This window comes from Urocitellus parryii, chromosome X (assembly GCF_045843805.1).
Source record: "Urocitellus parryii isolate mUroPar1 chromosome X, mUroPar1.hap1, whole genome shotgun sequence".
In the NCBI taxonomy this organism is placed as follows: domain Eukaryota; kingdom Metazoa; phylum Chordata; class Mammalia; order Rodentia; family Sciuridae; genus Urocitellus; species Urocitellus parryii.
Genome location: NC_135547.1, coordinates 5,310,387 through 5,336,055, shown reverse-complemented (window position 1 = coordinate 5,336,055; position 25,669 = coordinate 5,310,387). Strand labels below are relative to the sequence as shown.

General features: G+C 45.2%; 1 long non-coding RNA gene across 1 annotated transcript; it reads right to left on the bottom strand.

Annotated features, from left to right (window-relative positions):
* Positions 1–9,254: 9,254 nt before the first annotated feature.
* LOC113176393 (uncharacterized) lies at positions 9,255–24,994 on the bottom strand. Its single transcript, XR_003300064.2, has 4 exons — positions 24,891–24,994; positions 20,678–20,823; positions 20,390–20,474; positions 9,255–9,643 (listed from the first exon to the last, which is right to left on the bottom strand). It is a non-coding gene; the product is annotated as an uncharacterized LOC113176393 (long non-coding RNA).
* Positions 24,995–25,669: the final 675 nt, after the last annotated feature.

Genomic DNA, 25,669 nt, shown 5'->3' with positions numbered 1-25,669 from the left:
GATATGAAATAATTAAAAAACTTATCTCCTACTCTATTATGTCTTACGACAGAGATAAAGATGTATTCCAAAAAGCCCAAAGAAGAATGGAAATATATACCAACATCACCACTACCACCACAAACAATCAAATGAAAAACACATAGCCAAACATTTTTCCAACATGACAACTGTGTAACAAGTCTAGAGAATAAGGAGTCCAGATTTAAACAAAAAGTCAGAGATTCTGAGAGGAAAATCTCTAGGAAATAAAATAATTTCACTTAAGAGACAGTATAGGGCCTGGAGTTGTAGGTCAGTGGTAGAACACTTGCCTAACATATGTGAGGCACTGGTTTTCATCCTCAACACCACATAAAAATAAATGAATAAAATAATGGTATTGTGTCCAACTACAACTAAAAAAATAAAAAGTATAGATGAAATATTTGAAGTAATCAAGTATATGCTAAACATAGAGAATACCTACAACAAAACCTTAAAACAAACAAAAGTCCCTAAATGTCTCAATCCAGATATTATTAAACTAGTTCAAACAGGAACAGAGATCCAATGAACTTCAATAAAAAAAAATGGGGTGGATTCCAAGAAATAAATAGAATAAGAATAAAAGATATTAGGATTATGGTGAAGAAGGTACATGTTCCCTTTTTCCATTGAGTGTTTGAATTATCATTTCTACAATGACTGATGCTATATGGCTGACTGATGAATAAGCAATTAAAATTTATATGGCACTATAAAATTTATATTTCACTATAAAAAAGTGCAATCAGAAACTCTAGGAACAGGATGTGGAGGAAAAAAATAAAAACTTTTACACTGTTGGTGGGATTGTAAATTATTGCAACCAACGTGAAAATCAGCATGGAGGTTCCTCAAAAGACTAGGCATAGAGCCACCATACAATCAAGCTATACCACTTCTGGGTATTTACCCTGAAGAATTAAAGTCATCATACTACCGTGATACATGCATACCCATGTTTATAGCAGCACAATTCCCAATAGCCAAATTATGGAACCAGCCTAGGTGCCCATCAATGGTTGAATATATCTCACCTACTGCCTGTGTGGGAGGGTATAAGTAACCCTCAGAGGTGTGGGCCAACTGGAAATAAAAATCTTAAAAAGTAGTATTGAGAAATAAACACAAAGGACAAGAAATATATTGAAAGTGAGGACTTAATAGGTGGAAGAGACTTGATGGGTCTGATCCTAACAAAGAGAAAAAGCCCACAAATACTTTGTTCATAGTGAAACACACCAAAAGAATTTATTGTGAGGAGTTCTTCAAAGTAAACAAGAAGCAAGAGGCTATGGGGAACTTGGCCTGATTGGGGACTGATCACTTGCGCAGTAATTCTTCTTCCTCCAGGCAGCTAGTGCCACAAGACTAGTAGGGTGCACTGACATCTCTTTCCACCTCCAGGGAGTTGAATTTGAAAGTAGGGTTGTCTAAGCCAATAAATTCCTCGGTATCACAGAATTCTTTTTGAGCAGGATGTTTACCAATTCAACAAAATGGTCTCAGATCAGTATGATAATACTGAGAGTTTCTGAGGGGTCACCTCTGCTTAGAGATGGCTCAGACATAACCACAGTTCATTCATGGCTTCCAACAAATGTATAAAGAAAATGTGATATATCTATATAAAATATTCATACACACACAGTGGAGTTTTATTCAGCCATAAAGAAAAATAAAATTATGGCATTTGTAGAAAAATGTATGTCACTAGAGACCAACATGTCAAGCAAAATAAGTCAAACTAAGAAGGTTTAGGATTGTATGTTTTTTTCTCATATGCAGAATATAGAGAGGAAAAAGGAAAAGAAAGGTGGGGTGCAGGGATCTCATGAAAATCAAAGGGAGATCAGTAGAGGAAAGGGACAAAGGGATTGGAGGGGGAGATGTGGGGGAAGTGCTGGTAAGTAATATTAGCTAAATTGCATTGTCATATTTTGTGCATGTAAAAATATATATCAACAAATCCCATCATTATGTACAACTATAATGCACCAATTAAAATGTAGAACATTTTTTAAAAAGCAAAAAGAAATGAAGTCATGAAAAAAGAACAAAAAAGAAAGTCATGGTTTGATATAAAACAAACTAGAGGGTGGTGAAATTCGGGGCAAAATGTAAAGGATAAAAAAAGGACACTCGAACATTCTATTTTGAGCAGCATTGGGTTCATGATACTATAACTACAGAAACAGAAATGAAATCCCAGTCCTACATTGTACTATAATGAATACTATCACCATAGTCATAATACTGCAAACATAGCTTAACTTTCAACTTTAAAAATCAATCTGTAACAAAGCCTGGAAGACTTAATTATAGTTAAAGAACAATGGACAATTGGAAAGTATAAATACAGCTATGACAAATTCAGCTATGATGGTGCTGTGCAATGCTCAGATCTCCCTTCAATATAAAAAATCTTTATTTCCCTAGCATCTTGAAAGTATTAGCTGCTGTTAGTCCTCCTTGGGAAAATTACTTTAGATAAAGACAGTCACATTGACCTACATCATGTCTGTTCTCTGGAATCCTACAGCCAATGATTCAACTTAATGTTAAAATAAAGATCCATCCCCTTACCCTAACTTGGGACATCTCTAAAAGGCCATCCAGCTTCAGAACTCCATGTAGAGCTGACTAAGGCCTTTTTGAGACTGTATCATAGAGTACTTTGTCCATTTGCCTATTCTTCATCTCTTTTCACCCTACCTCTCTCCTTCCCTTCCCTCCCTTCCTTCCCCTCCTTTCCCTTTCATCTCTTTCCACATGTGTTGATCCTAGGAGCACACATAAGTAACTTCCTGTAAATTAATATCCACTTTAGAATGTGCTTCCCTGGGAGCCCAACCTGAAACAACAGTGAACAAAGTTAGGAGAAGATGGAGGGAAGAGAAGTAGAGGGAAGAATAGGCACAGTAATACCCTCATTACAAATTAAAAATTAATAGATGTTGTCCCCAGTTTGTGGAAGGAGAAACTGTGGTTTAGGGATATTATTTAAAGACACAAAAGTAACCAGTATAAAACTTCAAAATGGTGCTATAACTATATAGTGAAAGAAAGGGAAAATGGTAGGAGGAGATAAAACAAAATTTGCCACTCTTTGAAAAGTGATAGATCTCAGTGGTGAGCACATGGAGTTTCTAATACTATTTTCTGTACTTTTCTATAGATTTGATCAATTTTTATAGTTCAAGATTAAAATACACACATATAAAAAGGAAGGGATAAGGGAACTGTGTAAGCTCATTATTATAGCAGGAAGTCTGTAATTAAAGTTGAAATCATTATAATGTGGATATAGATATAAGTACAGTATTAAGAAACAAACCACCAGAACTAAAACTAAAAACACTGAAAATGAAAATAGAGGTATAGAGGTGTAATGCAGAGGACCTTTGCTTTGCATTATATGCCTTTTGTTTTCTTTGAGTTCCTTTTGATTATTTGTTGAACAGTGTCCCCCAAAAGATATGTTGAAGTCCTAACCTATGTCACCTCAGAATATGTACTTACTTAGAAATAGTGTCTTCACTGATTCATCCAGTTAAAAGGAGGTCATGAGGGTAGACCCTAGTCCAACATGACAGGTATCCTTACGAAAAGGGGAAATTTTCACACAGACAGACACAAAGAGGGAAGGCATTTATGTGAAGATGGAGGACTAAAGCCAAGGAGTGTCACAGATTGCCAGAATATCATAAGAAGCTAGGAAGAGGCAAGAAAGAATTCTTCCTTCTGCAGATTTCAGACAGTCAGTGGTCCTGCTGACATCTTGATTTCAGATTTTTAGCCTACAGAACTATAAAATATAGTTCTTCCAAGCCATGTAATTCGTGATACAGATACTCTGTTACAACAGCCCTAGAAAATGAATACAACTTTCAAAACAATTCGAAATAAGGATATTGATGAGCTGTGTAGAAGGTGAGCTGAGACAGAAGATTATATGCACCAATTGGCACAACTATTTTTTTATAGTCTGGTATTATCTCGAGGTTTGCTGGGCCATGGCAGCAGGAGGACAAGAGGAAAATCAAGTTAAGTAGACCAGTAAAAGAGCAGTCTGGGAGACTGGTCATGATTAATAAAACTGGTTGACTGGAGACAAAGAAAGACAGAGGAAGTGGAGGAGCAAGTAGAGAGGAAGTAAAGTTTGTTTTAATCAGACAATGGGATACTGAAGTTTAAGACCTTTAAGAGCCACCAGATCTTGATGGAAAGGTCTAAGATATCACCTTCAAGGTGGCAAAGAAGAGAGTTTGTTAGAGATGATAGTTGAAGAAATCAGCAGGCTGTGTGTGGCATACACTGCTTACAGTGAAGTCACTTAGGATGGTGGCAGGACTCAAGGTGCCAAATAAGTCTGATCCAGGTGCCTGATCCATGCATGAGGGGGAGGGACCAAACAATGTTGTGTAACAAATTACTACAATCTTAGTGACTGCAAACAATACTTGTTTATCACTTTCTAGTTGCTGCAAGTTAGAAGTCTAGGCACAGCTTAGTTGGGTCTTCTGCTCAGGGTCTCACAAGACTGTAATGAAGGGCCATGCTCTCCCTCAAGGCTCACAGTCATCTAAGCTTATTCATGGTGTTGACAGAATACAATTTCTTGTGGTTATAAAACTGAGGCTGCCAATTTGTTGCTGGCTATCAGCCAATGGCTGCTCTCAGTTCCATAATCTGCTCCCCAGTCCTTGTCAGATGGCTTCTCATAGGTGCTTTCACAATAAAGTAGTTTATATTCCCAAAGCCAGCAGTGGGATCTTACCTCAGGGAAGACCTTTTGTTAATTTTTTAAAATAACTGGTGATTGAATTCAATGCCTCACGAATGCTAGGCAAGCTATCTACCACTGAACTACATCTCCAGCCCCTGTTCTTCAGTTTAAAGGCTCATCTGGTTATGTCAGATCTCTGCAAAATGATCTCCCTTTTAATGAACTCAAAGTCAAACAATTAGGGACCTTAAAATTATCTGTAAAATCCCTTCACATTTGCCATACTCTACTATTTATAAGCAAGTAGTACATTCTACCAAAACTCATGGAAGGGGATTATGTAAGGACAAGTACATAAGGGGAACAAAAAACTTGGAGCCTTCTAGAATTTCACCTAACACAAATGAGCTTGAGTGTCAGTTTTACCAGTTAATAGAAAACTTAGTCAATACCAATTCTTTCCCAGTTACTCCAGGATTTTCTTACTGATTTCCAAATATTGTGATCAAACAATTCAGGATTTTTGTTTCCTTTGCCCCAGACTACCACATACACTCTGTGAGTCTCTTAAATTCTGTCTCGGGGTCTGTAGGGAGACAGAATATCTGGTCATTTCATTGGCAACCTGTCCATAACAGCATCCATTCCAAATTACAAACCCATATAGTACTCAGTTGCCTCCCCATGCTGCTTCAACATCACAGGAAGTTCGGCGGGGAGGGGGAGGGGGCTTCCCTCTATTTAGTTTAGCAGCTAAACTATGCTAACCTGGTGTCCTGGTGTGAGGGGAGTTTCTAAGACTCCACATTTTTGAAGTAACATGGCACCACAAGTCTCCTTGCCCTTCAACTTCAACTTCACCTCCACTTTTGGGGTAGGGGAGAGGGGTAGAACATATCAGTAAATTATTCCCCAATATCCTGCCACAGGACAATTCAAGACTGTTTCTCATTCTTGCTTTCAAGATCCATGGATGGGCACTCCTTGAGGGTAGTCTCTGACTCTTCCATTCACTTCTGATCCCCAGGGCTAGCACTACCTGTTGGGTTTTGGGTTTTTGTTGTTGTTGTTGTTGTTGTTAGTTTGTGTTTGGTACTTCAAAATGAACCCAGGGCCTTGTACATGCTAGACAAGGGCTCTACCCCTGAACTATGACCCCAGTGCTTTTGAAATTTTATTTTGTGAAAGGGTTTCACTAAGGTGCTGAGGCTGGCTTTGAACTTGTGATCCTCCTTCCTCAGCCTCCTGAGTAGCTAGGATTACAGGTGTGTGCTACCATGCCTGGCCCCATCTGTTGGATTTCAAGGACTCATTGAAATGAGAGGCATTATAAGAATTACCTGAATGAGGAAAGAGAATGTGTCCCAGGCTGTACTCAGCCTATGAGGACCTGTCAGTGACAACCCTCTCACCCTACAGCATGGTGGGCACAGCCCTGGGTTTTGTGGGTATGTGAAAAGGTGTCCTCAAGAGGAGTCTAATGTGGACTGCAACTGCCACCAAATATACTGAGTACACAGGGCATTGTTCTCAGGAGCGCCTGTTTCTAGGTGCAAGGCACACCACTGGGATTCTATTCTCAAGCTGTCTGAAGAGTAAGGATGATTGGGGGTAGGCCTGGGCCACCCTGAGTTTTGAAGCAGCAGTAGCAGCCCCAGGCTCCATGGGGCTTAAGAGAAGAGAAAGTGAAATACATCATAACCAGAATCTAATTCTACTTTATTTCCCTAGAAGTAGAAATGAAGCCCCACGGGACATGAGAGGGCAATTGAGGGGCTGGGTATCATGGCCACCTTGATATTTACTGAGTTCTTACCCCAAGTCACATGTTGCCTCAAGTACTTTATAAGACAGTTTTCTCCTTATAGGAGAGGCTATTCTGAGCCCTCTTTGCCTCTAGAGTCTTACACCACCATCTGACCAACTCTTCCCTCCTTTTCCCTTCCCTTTTCCCCCTTTAGTTCTTCCCTCTTCTCTATCCTTTCCTCTCTTCTTTCCAAGCCCAGTCTTTTCCATCATGCCTTTCACTGGTTCAACCAGCTCAGTTCCATTTGGGCAGAGAAGGGCATGGTTTGGAGCAGGCAGCAGAGCCATAAAGTAGAGGATTCCCAAAAGCCTCTACCAGGCATCACCTAAGTTCTGGTGTTGTCTAACACTGCTTGAAAGGCAATTCATGCCTTTAAAACATATATTGTAAAGTGAAAATAAGATTAAAATTAAATAATTAAAATAAAAACATCCAACAAGATCTTTGGGAGTGTTGAATTGTCACTGAAATATGAATGGCTCTTTCTCCATTTGCATGGCCTTTGAAAGAGGGGGATACATTTGGTCACTGCCTTTTCTCCTGGTTTGCTCTGTTCCTCTTTGATATAGGGAGGATTTCTGTTTATTTGCCCAGACCATTACAAATTACCTCTGGGAAGGGAAAGGACTGTGGCTTTGGGGAAATAAAAGAGGACTCTCACAGTTGAAGGTGTCCTCACATGGACATGAGTGAAGGCACAGGATTCTGTTCCCTCAGGCCTGCCCATCATAAACCCAGGATCCCTTCCCATAGTTCATGCCTGCACTCTCAAGCTCTGACAAACAGATATTTCTTGCAAAGAGGAGCCTACAGCTGGGATTATCAGGACAAAGTCCATACACTCCTACAAGAGAGGCAGAAGTGTCACATTAGAAATAAAAAGCCAGAGGACAGGTGGACTAGGAAACACTGCAAACAGTGCTCCTAGGTCTTGGATGGACAGTTCTCCAAGGCCTCTCCTCTAGGAGTGCTGTCGGACATACTTCAGATGTGGATGGGTATATCAATAGAACAAACAGCTAGACGTAGCCAGGAATATGATACATTCCAGGGCGGTGGGAGAGGGGGAACAAGCACAGTGGAGGAATCTGTCAAGGCACAGAGAATATCACAGACCTAGACCTAAGTGGGCCAGCACCCCAAAGGAGCCAGTACTTACTGCCAAGAAAATGTAGCAAGAAGACCAATCTTGCTGAATAGATGAGGAAGATCACCCCTCTTTTCCACAAGATAAGCAAGATACCAATCATTAAAAATTTCAATTCTATCTTTACCAAGACGTGAGTTCCCTATGTCCTGTATATTGTCATCAGCTTTTTGTTGTTCTTTTTCTTTCTTCTTGTTTTTTTTTTTTTTTAAGAAATGTGGCATTTGGGAAACAACAGATGTTACCTCTTGTAGTATCAGTGTGACATATTTTATAACATCATAAAAAATCTACCAATATGATAGAGAATCAGAAAATTCTGCTCCATTTGTGTACAATGAATCAAACAGCTTTCTACTGCCATGTGTAACTGATTAGAACTAATTAAAAAATAAATTAATTAATAAATTTAAAACTTTTTAGAAAAGGCCTACCAATATAAGAAACTTTTCTAATGTCTCTAAGGGACCAATAAAAACACTCCAGGGAAGAAATCATACCAGAGGGGATTCTTGCTAAAAAGGCATGCTATTCAAACATGAAATGAAGATTTCAAAAGTCGTCAAACCCACAACTGGGAATACTCTCCATTGAATCTTGGAGTCTTAAGTTTTTCCTTTGTGCCTGAGTAGGAAAAAGCTTTAAAGTTCTGTCCTAACCCTGACCTTGTAGTCCAGGGTGGAAACCACCATTTTGCCCTAGCTGGTAATTTATTCTCTACCTTTTTGACTGGTCAGAGTTAAGTGATCACATGATAGGGCAGTCTTTGAACCATGAGATCTGGAATCAGACTGAATTAATTTCAATCTCAGCTCCACTGCATGACCCTGAAACACTACTAAACTTCTCTGGGCCCCAACAGAAAATGTAAATCCCATAAACAGCCAATCTGGAGACCCATTCTCAGACTCCAAAAGACAATCAATAAACAAAGGCTTTAGGTAGCAGGTTCTGCTCACCTGCTGGGACTCTAGCCAGTACAATTCCCAAGCCAGTCCTTTCAGCCTGCTCCAGTTCCAGCCCAGCTAGGGCACAGCTGCAATAATTGCTAGCTCTTCTGAGCATTGCTTGTGAATTTCAGAGAGATGCCATCTGGACCAGCAAAATATTTTCAGTTACACAATGAAAGCAGCAACTGGGTGAGCTGATACTGCCAAGATTCTTTTGTCTTCCCTATATCTCAAAAATCAGAGACTCCTAAATCATGCAACACCCCAGCATTGTGTAGATGAGCTCAAGCTTTGTGTTTACTGTATTGGGAGACTGCACAGAATGCAGAAGGCTCCCACACTTACAGATTTGTGGTGCTAAAACAGGCCCCAACTTTCAAACCTGTTAGTTTTACCTGAGTAGGTTCTCACTGCTACCCCATTGGCACCAGAAGCCACTATACTTCTTTGGTCAAAATCTATGGATACAATGTGATTCCCTAGCTAGGACATTGCCGCAGTCTGGCTGGGCACAATTCAGGAGCCACTTGTCAAGCAGGAACAAACTTTATTTTTTGAACACATGCCACACCACGTGAGCTCTCCAGGAATTCCCCAAGAGCCCAACTGCCACCACGGGCTCTTTGGGGAATTTGAGCACCTCAACTGGAACCCTTAGGTCCTGCTCTTGAGGCAGATTGGCTGGGTCGTGTTGGTGGAGCCAAAAGAGTTCCCCAAATGAGCAGCTCCGTGGTCTGAAAGGGCGGGGAAACAGCCCAATGAGCACTACTGCAGAGGAGCCAATCAGCTGGAAGTTTGCTGGGGCCGTTTCGGCTGCGGCTCTCAACAGGACATACCCTAGAGGACCTTTGTGATGGAGGCCCTAAGGGCCCAAAGCGCCTTTTTCTTCTTTTCAGGCTGGAGGCTTTTCACTGCCTATTTCAGTCTGTAATCTTCAAGGCTCAGGCCAGGATCTCCATGCCACTCCTTATTTCTTAAGGCCTTCCCTGGAAAATACAGATATGTCTTCACTCCACTATTAGTTGTAGAGTGTTTTGCAGATTACAAATCACTCTCACATGAATTATCTCACCCCAATGAGATAGACTGAAAAATAATATATTTTGGGAGGAGATTTTAAGTGGTACCTATCTTCTAGATGAGAAGATTGAGGTTCAGAGAGGTAAAGTGACTTGCTCAGAGTCAAATAACCGGTAAACATTGGAGTCAGTGCTCAATCCCAGGTTTATAACATTTTCTGGGCCCCACCAGAAAATGTCCTGCTCCCCCTGTAGAGGATCAGCTATCATTATCTGGATAGCTCATTTGTTTGTGTGCCTTTCTGCCCCCGCCCCCACACACACCTTTCCTTTACAGACAATGGATAAAATCTCACAGCTTAACAAAATCTAAAGTTCCTATGTCAATAATCCTATAGTGAACCTGAATTGGTGATGCCAGGTTTGGAGGATGGGGCAGCAGGAAAGCAGGTGCCATGGTCACAGCAGAGTCCCTCTGCCACCTGCTTTCCTTTCATCATGAGGGTAATATTCTATCTCATCTATCAGAATAACCACTGCATTTTAGGAAGAAAGCAGGAGGCAAGTGGCTAAAGAACCTGATAAAGACTCACTCAAAGAAGTCTGGAAGATAGGCTCCAGATATCCCACTTCTACTCATGTACAGAGTCGCACACGTAGCCACACTCTCCAAGATGTGGAGTCAATGTCTTCCAGGCTGTCAATGGAAGGGCTGGGCTGAGAGCCCGTGTCAACCAATTCCCAGGAAGGTTCAATAACAGGAGATAATTTTTACAGCCACATGTAAAAAATGCTGGGGTGATAAGAGAAAGGTGTTTGGCAAGGCATAGCATGAACCAAATATGTTCTCCAACTAGATACCTTTTAGAGAAAGATGTGGGAACAAATAACCACTTGACTATGAGAATCAGGCATGTGGTTTCTGAGATGGGAAGTGGTAGTAGGAAGTGGAGAAAAGGGAAGCATGAAGTGATACTCAGCAGTTTCACTGAATCTTTGTTTCTGTTCCAATAAGGGCTAGTGGGAACAGATCCTTTGAGATAAAAGTAAGGTCAGTGCATGGGGGATGTTAACACAAGTGAACAATCAGATTAAGCCTTCACATAGTCCTCCTGCAAGTCAAGTGCTACATCTACCTGGAGTTAATATTTCCCATTTGGAGCTGAGTGGTGATGGTAGCACATCAATGTGAAGATATTTAATGCCACTGGAATTTTCACTTAGAAGTGGTTAAGATGATGACTTTAACATGTGTGTGTGTGTGTGTGTGTGTGTGTGTGTCTGTCTGTCTGTCTGTCATGGTTTAGATATGAGGTATACCTCAAAAACTCCTGTGTTGCTGCTGGAATATTCAGAGGTAAAATGATATCATGAGAGTTGTAACCTAATCAGTCCATCCTAATTTGAATGGACTGAGTAGTACTTACCTGTAGGCAGATGGGGCATGCCTGGAGGAGGTGGGTCATTGATGGTGTGCACTATAAGGGTGCATATTCCCTGCAGCTCATTCTCTTTTCTCTTTCTGATTCCTGGCCACATAAATGGAGAACAGCACTTTTCTACCACACCCTTCCATCATTATGTTCTGCCTCATCTTGGGCTCTGAGCAATGGAGTCAGTCTACCATGGACTGAGCCAAAAATCAACTTTTCCTTTTCTAAGTTGCCCTTATTGAGTATTTTTGTCATAGTGATGAAAAGCTAAAAAATATAAAGATATAGATGTATGCATAAATCTTCATCTATATCTAGCCATAATAAGATAGGATCTGTCGGGAGCTGCCCTGGATGCAGACACCTTTAAGTCTTGATGCACCAGGTTCTGAACAATTATTGCCTTCAGGGTGGCATGATAGTGTCAGGTTGCAGAAACTTGGGCATTATCCCAGCTCCGATAGCAAGGCATGGCTCCAGGAGTAGGTGTCATCCACTGGGGTTGAGTTACACTCACCCATTCCTTTGTAATCCTACCCCTTTGCCCTTTTTGAGATAGAATGTTCCATGGAACTCCCCTTGTGTGATCCCTATAAAAGAATAAAGAATTCCAGTGGCTCTCTTTCTTTCCACAGACCCTTAAGATCGGAGATCCCACATGGATTTTGAAAAAAATACTTTTGTATATTTGCATGCTTTCTTTGTCATTTTCTTAAGTTATTGAAATAGTCAGATTTTGTGAACCCAGCATTAGGTTGCCAGCTAGGATAGATGGCAATAAGGATCTATGACACGATCTGAGTTGTGGTAATCCCTAATGTCTCACAGGCACCAGGACAGCAAGTGTTGTGGGAAGTTCTCCCCTATTTGCCTTTTCCCAGGCCTGTCCTGAGGACAAGGACCCTATTAAAAATGTGGTTCTTAGCATTTCTGGTCCTCCCTGCAATCCCTAGCATTCTTGGAGGTTCTCCTGAGTCAGAAACTGAAGTCTAGGCTATAGACTGTTTCTCAGCACTGTAGACCTTCCATCTGTCCCCTGGTCACCACTTGTCTCCCCACTCTCTCAGCTAGACTCCTGTTCCTGAAACTCCTCAGAATTAGAATTAAGTTGTTCTCATCTTTTGCTTGAGAAGATATACCTTTTTGCTTCTTTCACCTCTTTAGCATCTGAGTACCCAGGAAAAGCTTTCCCTTTAAGCTCTCTTATTTCTGTGGGAGACTTTAATTGATCCTTCCCTACCCATTCTATTCGCTTATTTTTTTTCCACAAATACTGTTAATATAGGCATTGGCTGAGCCTCCACCTGTCAATTCACATGTACTCACCCTCACTGCCTACTCTCTAGCTTTGCTCACTGTGCTCCAGCAAACATAACCCAGTTTGATTCAGTTTGTCCCTGAGTCTAGCAGGGTACAAGACAGGTCCCAACATACATGTCACTTCAATTTTCCCCAAACTAGACTCAATAACAGTCAAATATCAAAAGTAGAAGGTAAGAAAAAAATCCAGTGATTTTGTTTCCAGGGATACTATGGTTATATACCAAGAAAGTCATGTATTGTCACCCTTTTTCCTCAGAGACAGCCTCCCAGCATGTTTATCAAGACCTAGTTAGGTCCCTCAGGGTGTGGGTACACCTAGAGAAGGAATTGAGTATTTGTGGATTTCTGTACTTAAGGTAGAATACTTCCAACACCCACCAGCTCTGAGAATACTTTCCCAATCTTGGGAAATCTAGCAAGAAGTCTGTACATTAAAACTAACATTCCTAGAACACATAAGCAATGACAGACACTTCCAGATTCAACTCAAGCACCATATGTGAAGTGATTAGTCACCACAAGCATCATCCCACACAGCTTCCAAATGTCACTTTATCAATGAAATCATATTAACAACTGGGTGAGCAAGATGTGGCAGGGATGTTAGCAGCCTTAGATAGACATGGACACTTCACATGGTAAATCAATCTTGAAAAGACTCAGGAGTCTGCCATATTAAATTAGTGTTCAGTGATATGGTAGTCAGGAGCATGCCACACGTTCTCTAGAAATAAGGGAAAAATGATGACATGTCACACCTCCCACCACTAAGAACAAAGCACAAGGCCATGAAGGCCTATTTGGGTCTGGTATCAGGGAGTCAAGAGCTGTGGTAACCCCACTTACTATCTCTTCCCATGATCAGGAATTTGTGATGCCTGCCCCCACAACTTTGGGTTCTGTAGTTAGACCAGCACTGTCCAATATGGTAACCACTAGCCACATTTGACTATTTAAATCACGATAAAATACAACTACATATTAAGTTCCTCAGTTACACTAGCCACATTTCAAATATTCAGTAGCCACATGGGTCTAGTGGTCCTTATTGAACAGTGTGGGCTAGGCACTCTGGTTTCCCAAATGGGAATGATTACACCAGGAGTCACAGTAAGAGTTCCATTAACTACCAAGCATGGCTGACAAGTGAATTACAAGTCATGGGCACCTTGGGCTCTTCATATTATGGAACCCACAAGCATGAGAAAGAGTCATCCATCCTATCAGGAGTCATGGGCCCTGGTCATCAGGAGGAGGCAGGTATGTTCTCACATAATAGAAATAGAGGGATAGGTTTAGTAACCAGGTGATCCACTCAAATGTGTCTTGGTGATCCCCTGATTTCCATGATAAATTGATAAGGGTACATTCCATAACCTGGGAACAGGGGGGACAAGGGGCTCAGAACCTTCAGGGATGAAGATCTGAGTAGCTGGCTGAGATGGAGGGGACTATATTGCAGAATTCCCTGTGGGACTGATTGAAATTTCTCCTTCAACTATTTAACAACTCCACTGTTTTCCCAATTCTACTCCCCTTACCATGTTGTCTGTAATTTTCTAGATTAAATCCTGTCATACCATGTCAAATTGTAAAAGGAAACAATTGAGATGATGAAATATAAATCAGCCACACCCCTTTTCCAGAATGCCTTTGCCCAGGTAAGTCTGGGGACTTCTAGTTATGGAGGTGTGCCTCCTTGTGCACTGAGGGTTGGGGTCCCTTCAGCTACTGTTTGGTGGTACTGAGTGTGCCAGATACCTGCCTGAAAGAGGGAAGCATATTCTGGAAAATTGTGGTCCAAGAAATGTGATTATCCACTTAAGGAATCTTGTGCCTTCAAGGCCTCCTCACTTCATTGGGTGGAGGGTATCCTGGCCCTAACATGCTCAGGGCCTTGGCCAGCTCTCTCCTGGTAGGGGGTATGGCTTGGTACTATAGAATGCTACCCATGGGCAAGGGCCAGCCAACTAGCCATGCATGGTAGCCCTCCTCCACGAGCCCCTTCTTGGAGCTGCCTCCAAGCATATTGCTCCCTTGGGGTGACTGGGGACACTGTCTCATTGGAAGATACAAGCATCTGCTTGTTTGAGGGGCTGACTTCTGCCTTGTCTTGCCAGGAGGATGCAATCTCTGGCACCTGGGTGAGGCCCAAATCCCACTGTGTGGCTTTGAGATCTGCATGACTCAGCCACCAGGCTGTTGCTGAGGACCTGGGGAGGTTGCTTGGTTACCCTGGAGATGGCAGACACTTTATACTGTGATGATGTTGACCTCTGCTTCTGCTCCCTAACAGCAAGCAGTGTGCGCCCCGAGCCGCGTGTCCTTCCTCACTGGGAGGAGGCCTGACACCACGCGCCTGTATGACTTCAACTCCTACTGGAGGGTGCACGCAGGAAACTTCTCCACCATCCCCCAGTACTTCAAGGAGAATGGCTACCTGACCATGTCGGTTGGAAAAGTCTTTCACCCTGGTACTGCTCCATGCCCAAAGTCTGAGTTCTCTTGTTCTGTGCTGAGTGTGGGAATCCCTTGCTGGGCATGAGGCTGTCTCTGCAGACACCTTTTCTGCCTGGATGCTTACACTGCTGCCTTTCTAGAAAAACCACTTCTCAGCTTGGCTTCAGTTCTCAGTCAAAGTGAAAAGAGGGTAGAAAGAGTCTGGCTCCCTTTCAGAGGCTGGAGGTGGTGCTCTGGGGCCTCCTCTGGCTCCTCGGGTGGTGGGAAGGGCACACTGGGTGGGGAGGTGGCAGTGCTGGGTGTGAGTTCAGCTCTGGACTGACCCTCTGCCCTGTGAGGTCCCTGTCTGTGAAGGTATGGGTGGGGCATGCACATCTCAGGAATTTCTTTGTGAATAGTGCTGCTTGTAAACTTGCAGGGACAAACCTCCCAGGCAAATGGATGGCAGTTTGGGGGTGCCTACTTCCCACTTTTAGTGAATGATGTCAGGTATGTAAGCTACCAACTGTGTTTATGCCCAGGAGCCAGCAAGTCTAGGGATCAGAACATATATTTTATCAATTACCTAAGGTGGTTCTGCCTCTCTTTTAGCACAATTCTTGGCCTGCTCTCTGCTACCTTTTCATATCCTAGGTCTCTAGGGCAGCTGCCAGAAACCTTCTGAGCCAATCTTCAAGGTCCTTGACTTCTTTCTCTTGGTCTCAAGATAGACTGTTGGGTTGCTTGTGGGCATATGTTCTGCTTTCTCACGTATTCACCCTTACCTACAGCTGCCCAGACTAAAGCCCTACACAAGAGTGATGAATGTGTTCCTGCAGTCATGTAATCCACATCTTCACTGAGTATTTTCCATGTGTCAGGACCTATGTTGGACCCAGCAGCTACCTCAACATGGTGTCAGGAAACCAACCGTAGCCAGAAGAGACCTGTGATATCATAGTTCCTGTATTTGGGAATGCCACAGAGAACTAGCCTGATATACCTTCAGGGCTTATGTGTATATCCCAGTCAGACTTCAAGGGGATAATTCCTGTGGTCCCTCTGTTAGGACCCCTCACTTTCCTGTCTCCAAGGGCTTCCTGTACCTCAAACTCTGAAGCCTGTACCAGATGGAGGCAACACTCCCTCTAAGCTGGTACCCCAGGATTCCACTGAAATCCCTCCCACCCAGTTACCAGGCCTCATGAGTCAAGGCTACCTTGATTTACTCCTAGAGAGTGAACATGTGAAGGTGCAGCACTTGCCCCCACCCAGTTCAAGGGACTCATGTACTCTGGAAAGTACCTCTCACTGAGTTCCTCAGGAGTATCTCAAAATCCTAGCACTGTTGGCTAGAGGGAGGAAGGAAGAGAGAGCAGGCCAACCCTCCAAACATCATAGGTGCTCAGAAATCTTGAGCATTTATAGTGGACATGAAGTATGCTTTGATTACGGATAGGTGAGGGGTTCCTTTCACCATTGGGTCTTAGGAAAGCACTGTTGACTCAGAACACATTCCAGTCCCATTTTGTAGACCAGATCCATCAAAGGTTGATAAGTTTGCAGACCCAATATCTACTGTATACTCAGCCAGTAAGGTATGCTGAACTGTGCAAGATGAAGAGAAAGCAGATAAAATTGGAACCTTGGGACTTAATACCAGAGTGTGGTATCTTTTTTAGCATCATATATCCCAGACATGAAGCTGAAGAAGTTGGTGACCAAAAACTATCAACAGGTGCAAGGAAAATAAAGGTAAGATAGGCAAGATGGGAAAGGCAAAAGACCAAAGTAAAGGATCAGTAAAGGTGTAGCCTAACATGATGGAAACCTTTTAGAAAATATACTGTTTATTTCAGCCAAATGTCATAGAAAAAACTTTGTCCCCTACCTTCACCCAAGTCAGCAAAGGCTACTTGGGTGCTTAGAGTGCTACCACTGATAATAAATAATGACACCCTCCCCGCCTATGAAGTTTCAGAAGAGGCCTAATAGGGAGCTAGTCCTTTCACATCTAGCACATAGTAATAAGCCTTCATTACCCAAGATGTCAGTGTAGGAAACATGATGGGCAATAAAGAGACATCCGTAATCCTCCCAGCTAGGGAGTTACCAGTGCAGGCCCAGCTCAGAAAGAGAAAATTCACCCTTACCCATAAGTAACAAGGAGTTCACCACTGATTTCATAGATCAACAGAGAACAAAGAAGGTTAGGGTTAGACCACCATACTCAACAGATAGTAATGTAGTGGAATCCATCTCCTTTCCTCTACTGTGGTGATGTCAGGGTATGACAGCTAAAGCAAGGATTAAGTAAAATCTTGATCCTAATAACATCATAGAAAAGTATTCTGATTTCAATTTTAAAAATCACTCATAGCAAGATGCAGGAAGGTCTTGAGATGAATGAAAATATATAGTCAATTAAAATCTACACTGATGCCATAAAATAGAAGTGTATGTCAAAAAAGTTAAAGCAGACATCATAAAAATGCTTCACTTGGCAATTAAGAACTCACTTGAAAGAAACTAAAAATATAAAGCCTTAGTAAAAAAGAGAAGACATGAAAAATAAAATGGCAATTTTAGAATTGAAAAACATAATAGCTGAAATTGAAATAAACTCAATAAGGGAATCAATGGCAGAATGCAGAGGACAGGGGAGAGTGAACTGAAGACACAACAATAGAAAGTTCTTACACTGAAAGTCTGAGAAAAGTTACACTGTGAAAAAAAATGAACAAGCTGCAGGGACCTGCAGGAGTATAAAAAAGATCTAATATCTTTATTATACGGTTTCCAGAATAAAAGGAAAAAGAGTGGGGTTTAACGAGCATTTGAAGAGCCCAGCATGGTGGTACACTCCTATAATCTCACAAACTCAGAAGACTGTGGCAGGAGGATTGCAAGTTTTTGGACATCCTCAGCAACTTACCAAGAACCTCAGCAATATAGATGCTGTATCAAAAAATAAAAATAAAAAAGGTCTGGAGATATAGGTCAGTACACCCTGGGTTCCATGCACAGTATAGAAAAACAAAGACAGACAAAGAATTTTAAAAAATGGGGCTAGGATTGTGGTTCAGTGGTAGAGTGCTTGCCCGAAACATGTGAGGAGCTGGGTTCACTTCTGGGAGACCTCTCCAGCCCCTAACCCAGAGGTAGCCATTCTTTCCCTCTTAACAAGTATCTAACTAATGCTGCCTAGCTTCAGATTCCAGGATTCAAAGGTAAGCCTTAAAGATGACCCTAGCAGCCCTGGGGATAGCACAGAGATGAGTATATACCTCCAGAGAGCCCCTGCCAGGACAGTACTGCTGACTTCACTCTGCCTTGTGTCATGATGCCATGCATGCAGACTGCCCTTAACAGCAGGCTGTGCTCACACCCCTGCTAACAGATCCGGAGATGCCCTGTGAGCAAATGCCCTGGAGACACATCCCTATGGGCACTCACGTAGCTGTCTAAAGCAATAGAAACCAAAGCACCTCCCAGGAAGCCTGCTGCAGGGGGGCAGGGCATGGTTCTGCCTATGGGAAGATAGCAGCCGGGCCCTTCCTGGAGCTGCTCAACCCACACCTGCCCTCCAGAGCATCCACTGTGGGTGCTCATTCATCTAAACAGTCAGTATGGACTGCATGACCTACTGTGTGCCAGGTACCAGGAGGACCCAACAGGGTATGCCCCATGCAGGCCCCTGAACTGGGAATCCTGGCTCCACACCACCCTGTCACACTGGTCAGGACTGTCAAGTCAGGCCCAACCTGCTGTCCAACCCCGCTTCCTTCCTGTCCCTTCTGTGGGTGTTAGTCCCAATAAATCTGTGGCTCTGCTCGCTCCCTCGCATGCTCTGCTTCCTGGACCCAATGTGACACAGCTGGTTCTGGACTTCTGCAGGTGGTAATCTGGGGTCTTGGTGCAGGATCACCCAGTATCTGCCTAGCTGGTGATGAAGACCCCACAACAGGCACGTAGGGGGTGTGCAGACAGACCCAGGCATAAGGGGGCAGCCCAGGTGCCAGACCTTTGGTGTCAGAATTTTACTGGGATGGCTACCTTGTGCAGAGGAAGCTTCTAGCAGGTGAGGACACCTAGGCACGTGTAATGCATGGGAAGGCAACTGCCAAGACAATGGAAATGATCAGTGGCGATTACATTGTTGGATGACTCCCTGTGGATTAAGGAAGGCAGAGGGCAGTTAACCTATGACTAAAAACTAAGCAGAAACACAAGCTTCTCCTCTAGGGTCATAAAGTAGCTCCCATGTCAGGCACAGTGAACTGCAGAAGTTGAATATCAAAAACACACTTTGATAAGAAGGCCGGCCTCCAAACATGGCCGGATGTTCAACCAAGGCAACTCGGTCTTGCCAAGAGCAGAAGCACTGTGCACAGACCTGCCTGTCAAACACGGGGAGCAGGGACAAGCAGAAGATCCCAAATGTCAGACTCCCCAAATGCCTCTGAAACTTGTGAGCCTACAGTATGCCTCACCCACCCCAAGCCATTCCCAAGGGAGTTATAGGAATCTTTTCCCCCACAGCAGACCTCCTTCCTAGGAGCTGTCCTCACTGTATCTGGCTGGCAGGGAGGGTGTCCAACCATCCCAGCTGGCTGTGGGGCCTGCAGTATTACAACCAGGAGAGGGCTCAGAATAGCAGGATGGGGCCAACCTGCTGCCAGATGTCTGAGCAGAGTTAGGACAGTACAGCACAACACGGACAGGGCTGCTGGGCCTGATAAGGGAGACAAAGAAGACACCTATAGATGAAGGAACAGCACACACCTGCACCTATGGCCAGTCGGAGTCCCTAGAGGACAGGACACTAAGGGAGCCTGACCAGGGGTTCTGAAAACTCAGATAAGTATTCCCTAATTAGACACATAACCTAAAGCCCTGGCAAGGCCCCTAGGATGGTGCAAACTCACTACTGGGATGGATCCTAGAAACCAGGAAACACCACTGTTCTAGGAAGAACAGCCTTGAAAGGCTAGCAGGGCCATGGCAGACAGTAAAAAAAAGAAGGGAGACAAGGGTGAAAAGAGTGGGTCTGCTGGAACTGGACAGATCAGGTGAAGCCAGAAGACTTCCCAGGGGAGTATGTGCCCCAGAGGGCTCAGAAGACACATCCTGTACCAAGAGGTTCAGGGATGTGCTGAAGAAAGGACACTAGCATCACTCAGAAGCTTGGCAGTTGCTCCTCTACAGGCCAACCCCAAGGGAGCCTCGTATAGAACAAGGCTCCCAGGGAAAAGCCCAATAGCCTGCCACCCTCTCCTCCTCTTTCTTAGCCGCAGAGAGGTTGGGGCAGCACTGAACCACACTGAGCACACAGAAGCTGAGCTGAGGACTACACATCCTCCACAGTTGAGAGCAATGGAGACCACCAGCACAAGCCAGCCTCCCTTAGAGCACAGCAAAATCACAACCAACACGGTACAGCTCAAGGTGGACACTCAAAGGGAGCAAGGGTGAGTGAGCAGGAGGCTGAGGGCAGCCATGCCAACAAACCACTCACCTTGCCTGTTCAGTTCCTGCCCCAGTCCAGCTTCCAGAACTGGAACACATTGAATAACATGGTGGCCAGGTCCCCAGGAAGGAAGCTGCAGTACCATGGCAAGTAGATGCTGATGTTCCCCCAGCCCTGCCTGAAGGCAACAATGGCTATGTGCTGGGTCACTGAACAGCAGGGAAATGGGAATAACCAGAGAAGGCTCTTGCACACAGTGTCCCATGGGACACTCATATCTGGAGTCTCAATAAGCTCCATGGGAAAGGTGGCCTCAGGAAGAACTGCTGTGCTTACCTAACTAGACAGAGGATGTTGCTGGATCCAAAGTGGGATGATCCATTCCCTGAGGATTTGACTGCTGTGAGGTCTTGAACATGGAGGGGTGGAATTCACAATGGGCTGCAGAGCTACTGCCATATCGGGTCAATTTCCTGAGGAACCTTTCAGAATATGGGCGAACACTTACCATAATAATAAAAAAAAAAAGTAGGAGGAAAAATGCAATACAGCATGTGCTCAATTGAATAACCAAACACTGTATAGGAGAAAAAGCAAGAAAAATAAATGTTCCTGCCTCTCAGAAATGACCTCAGGACCGTTCTTTGCTTCTGATTCTCATACACGTTTCTGTACTTTGCAAAGTTGCCACAGTGAGTGTGGAGGCACATGTCAGCAGAATGGGTCTTCCGTAGAGAGCCCACTGATCCCAAAACTCCATCCTAGTAACCATGGAGAGGAGTTGACAACTTGTCTTCTGGCATCACCCTCCAATCATGTAAACAAATAATCTGGATTTGTCACTAGGCCATGGCATGACATTCCACCCCTCCCCAGCTTTGGAGGGCACATCACATGGCTCAGTGCTTGTTTGCATAAAGACTGAACTATTAGGAGAGTAAAGAACAGAGTGTGTCAGGGCCAGGCACAGTGCTACATGTCTGTAATCCAAGCTACTTGAAAGGCTGAGGCAAGAGGATCACAAGTCCAAGGCCAGCGTTAGTGAGACCTTGTCTCAAAATGACAAATAAAAAAGGCTGGGGATGAAGGTCACTGGAAGAGCATCCCTGGGTTAAATATCCAGTACACACACACACACACACACACACACACAAAAGTATAGTCTGATTAAATTAAAAGCTGCTAATAATGTTTTGGCACCATAAATTCACAGAAACACACAAAGGTCATACTTGGCTCTTTACTATCTGCATCTGTTTTAGTTTGAATCTGGAATAGCCCTCAAAGGCTCCTGTGCTGAAGGCTTGGTCTGGAGAAGAAAGCAGAGCTTGTGGAGGAGACTCAATCCTGATGCCAGGAGTTGAGCAAAGCTCAGTGTTAGTGGGGAGTAGACAAGGAGAAGGTGCTTGAGAAGGAGCAGAGGAAGGAACCCCAAAAGGTTCCACATATCTGCAGGCTACTGCTGGCCTGGAGGCTCTGGAGCCCCTGCAAGGAAAACACAGTGGAAGGAGCAAGTGAGATGGGTCTGGGGAGGGGAGGGCACACCTGACCCGTGATGGCCAGAGAAGGTGGGAGTGAGTCCCCATCAGGATATGGTCCATGAGAGGAGACAGGGAGCCGCTGGTGAAGAGAATGTGATCAGGAGGTCAGACATCAGACCATTTCCAGGGCTGCCATTGACTTCTTATGTGTAATGAAAATCAAGGTGGAAAAGCATCCTTGTCCTTTTCTCTGTGGCAGCCAAAGACCTCCCCACGCGAAACCTAGTGAGGTGATGCTTCCAAGGCCCCACTGCTGCAGCAGAGAGCTGGACTTGCAGCTGCTACCCTGGGACTTCACCTCCTGATCAGACAACAGATCAGGCCTCTGCTGGGCACTCTTATGCCCAGGGAGATGGTGCATTAATCTGTGAACTGCACCCCACTTCTCAGCATATCCGAGAGCAAGGAACAGCCCAAAGAGTCAGAAACAGGAGCGCTTACATTATGTCCCCATGGAGTCCCCCACTAGCAGCCATATGCTATGAGAATACAGCTCCTTAGGCAAGTTCCAGCTCATCAAACAATAGGGGCTAAGAACAGGAATGGTACACATTCATCGACCCTCACTTAGATTCCAAACAGCTCTGAGGAGATGCTGTGGTGCTGGGCAGGGGCTGGAACGATTTGTGGAGGAAAGAGACCTGGAGGGGACACCTCCTAGGTGGGAGTCCCATGTGAACTTTAAAGCTCCTTGAGCCCTGAGGCCTCCCTCATGTGAACAAGGTACCCTCTCCCACTCATTTTGCCTCCAGCTTTCCTGTTTTCTTGAGCTTCTCCAGGAAAAGTGTAAGTACCTCTCACTGGGAGAGACCACACCTCTGTCCATCCAATGTTTACTAAGCAGCTACTATGCCCAGCACCCAGCTTACAGAAAGGAGTAAAAGCGGCCTGGCCTTCCAGGAACTTAGAGATGCTGCTGTGGCCACAGACTCCGGGAGAGCAATTGCAGCTCTGGGTTACAAGGACCTAATGCTTGGAGCATGGGTCTACCAGAAGGAAGGCGACCAGAAATAGGATACTTGATTATGAAACACTGAAGGTGAACTGAAAGTTGTGCTTTGGAGGATAGGTTGTCAGGATAAGAGGGGATGGACATTCTATTCTGTACGAACCATAGCTTCAAAGCAAGGGGTCCTGTGGAACAGGTTGGGTCAGGGACCAGGTACCCCAAAGCACCCTTTGACTCTGGCCAGTGTTAGTCCAGAAAAGGGGAGAGAGCTCAGGCTGAAACTTGAGGCGCCTGCACCCCAACAGGAGAAGGCTTGGCAGGTTATCAGTAGGGAACTGATTTGCAAGGTAGAGAGTGAAGGGTACTGTGTGGAGGACCAACAGAAAACACACAACACAGGAAAATCAGGGAATAGCACAGACACCAGAGAATGTGGCCTGACCTCAGCAGGTAGCAAAGGGAACAAAGGAAGAGGAATCTGTCTTCTTACATGTAAGGTAGAGGCAGGGACCTAGAACTTGGCTCTCCAGTCACTGGGCAGGACAGTGTAAGGAAGCATGGTATCCTGAGGGAAGGCTGTGGTGTGAAAGAGGAAAAGCCAGGTTGGCACGAAGTTGGGATGTGGTTTTGGCAACTTAGGTCTGAGGGGCAGCAGCACATAGGGTGGTGCTATTCGGCTCCCTTCAAAACAAAAGATGGTTATTCCCTGCCTCACTGGCAGGAACCAACAATGCATCTAGGGGAAAGGAAAGCTGTGGGGGGTTCATCCCTGTGGTGCAAGCCTCAGCCCCGAATTCTGTGGACACAGGCAGGCGTCTCTCTTCTCCCAGTTGCTATTCCTCTGGAGTGCACCCTAAAGTACACACTCAGGGTTCGGTTAGGTCCATGAGGACCCTGGTTTGGCCATTTTCCCCTCTTGACTAAGCTTCCTCCTCAGTTCTGCCCTGTGCCTCTGGCAGCTCCTCCCACAGCTCTGTGGGCTCTTCCCCCAACTTGACCACAGGTCCCCCCTCCCTGGTGCAGCACTAGGTCTTTCCCCAGCTCTCTCCAAAGATCTGCCTGCATCTCTGCACCAGCTCCTTCCAGAGTGCTTGAGCACTCAGCAACTTCCCCAATTCTTAGCCACAGCTCTGCCTATTCGCTATAATCAGCATCTCCTCAGCCACATCTGCCCCCAGTTCCGCCCTCCTCCCCCCAGTTCTGTGCTAGCTCCTAGCTCACCTTTCTCACAAGTCACCCCGTTCTTGCATAGTTACTTCTCCCCCAGCTCTTTCCTATAAAGACAACCTCAGAGACAGGTCAGGTGGCATCCACCTGTAATTCCAGTGGCTTGGGATCCTGAGGCAGGATGGCGAGTTCATCAGGCTCAGAAACCTAGTGAAGCCCTAAGCAACTCAGTGAGAACCTGTCTCCATATAAAATATTAAAAAGGGTGGGGGGCTGGGCAGGGGCTGGCTTGTGGCTCAGCGATAGAGTGCCCCTGGGTTCAATCCCTAATACCAAAAAAAAAAAAAAAAAAAAAGAAAGACAACCGCAACTCTTTCCCATAAAACTCTGTGCTCTTCCCTTGCCCCTCCCACAACCTCCCACAAAGCTGCCCCCTATCCTGCTCCAGTAAGGGCTCATAGACCCACCCAGCTCTTCCCACACTCCCCCCCCCCAATTCCTAACCCAGCTCTCACACCTGTGCCCAGCTCCTCTCATAGCCATGCTCCTCATCTGAAATCTTACCACTCATAAGCCCTTCCCTAGTCCTCCCATAAATCCACCCCACTCTCCTTGGGTTTCTCAACCTCACCCACAACTCCTGCATAGTAACTCACAGCCCTGCCCTGCTCCCAAGTTCCAACTCCTGCCCCTGAACCCAGCCCACAACTACTCCTACCTTTGCATTTGTGGCCCCACCCCGATTCCTACCTGAGTAATAATAGCCCTACCCAGCTCCACCTTTTTTTTTTGTTGTTGTTGTTGTGTTTTGGTACCAGGGACTGAAATCAGAGGCACTCAATCACTGAGCCACATTCCCAGCCAAATTTTGCATTTGTAGAGACAGACTCACTGAGTTGCATAGCCCCTAGCTGTTGCTGGCTATGAAGTCGTGATCCTCCCAACTCAGCCTCCAGAGCCACTGGGATTACAGGTCTGCACCCAGGCCAGCTCCAACACTTCTCCCTCAGCCCAGTCCCAACAGGAACTCAGGAACTCAGCACTCAGCCCCACCCAGCCACCTCCTACAGAGGCCAGCTCTCAAACAGTACATAACTCCTTGAGCCCCGCCCTGCTCCTCCCACAGGTGTGCTCCCACACTATCTCATTACTCACAGCCCCGCCCCAACTTCTACCTTAGTCCAGAGCTCCATCCTCAACTCCTTCGCACCACCCCTCCCAATTCCTCTCTCATTCCACGTAGCCCCGCCCAACTCTATCCGCAGACCTGCCTCCAACACCTACTTCACTCCCTGCAGCCCCGCTGCCAACTCCCGCCCTACAACTCACGGTCCCGCCCAGCTTCTCCCACATCCGGTCCCCACCCCTCCTCACCCCGCCCACCCTGCTCCACCTGCCGGCCCGCCTGGCTCCACCTGCAGCCCCAAACCCACCTCACTCCTCGCAGCCACGCCCCCAACAGCTACGTATTCCTCATAGGCCCGCCCCAACTCCTACCTCCTCGTGGCCCTGGGCTTGGCTACACGTTTCCCCAACCCCGCCCAGAACTCTCACTCCTCACAGCCAAGCCCAACTCCACCCGCAGCCCCCGCTAACACGCCCCCAACGCTTGCGTCACGCCAAGCCCCGCCCCTAACTTTCTCATTCCTCGCAGGCCCGCCACCAACTTCT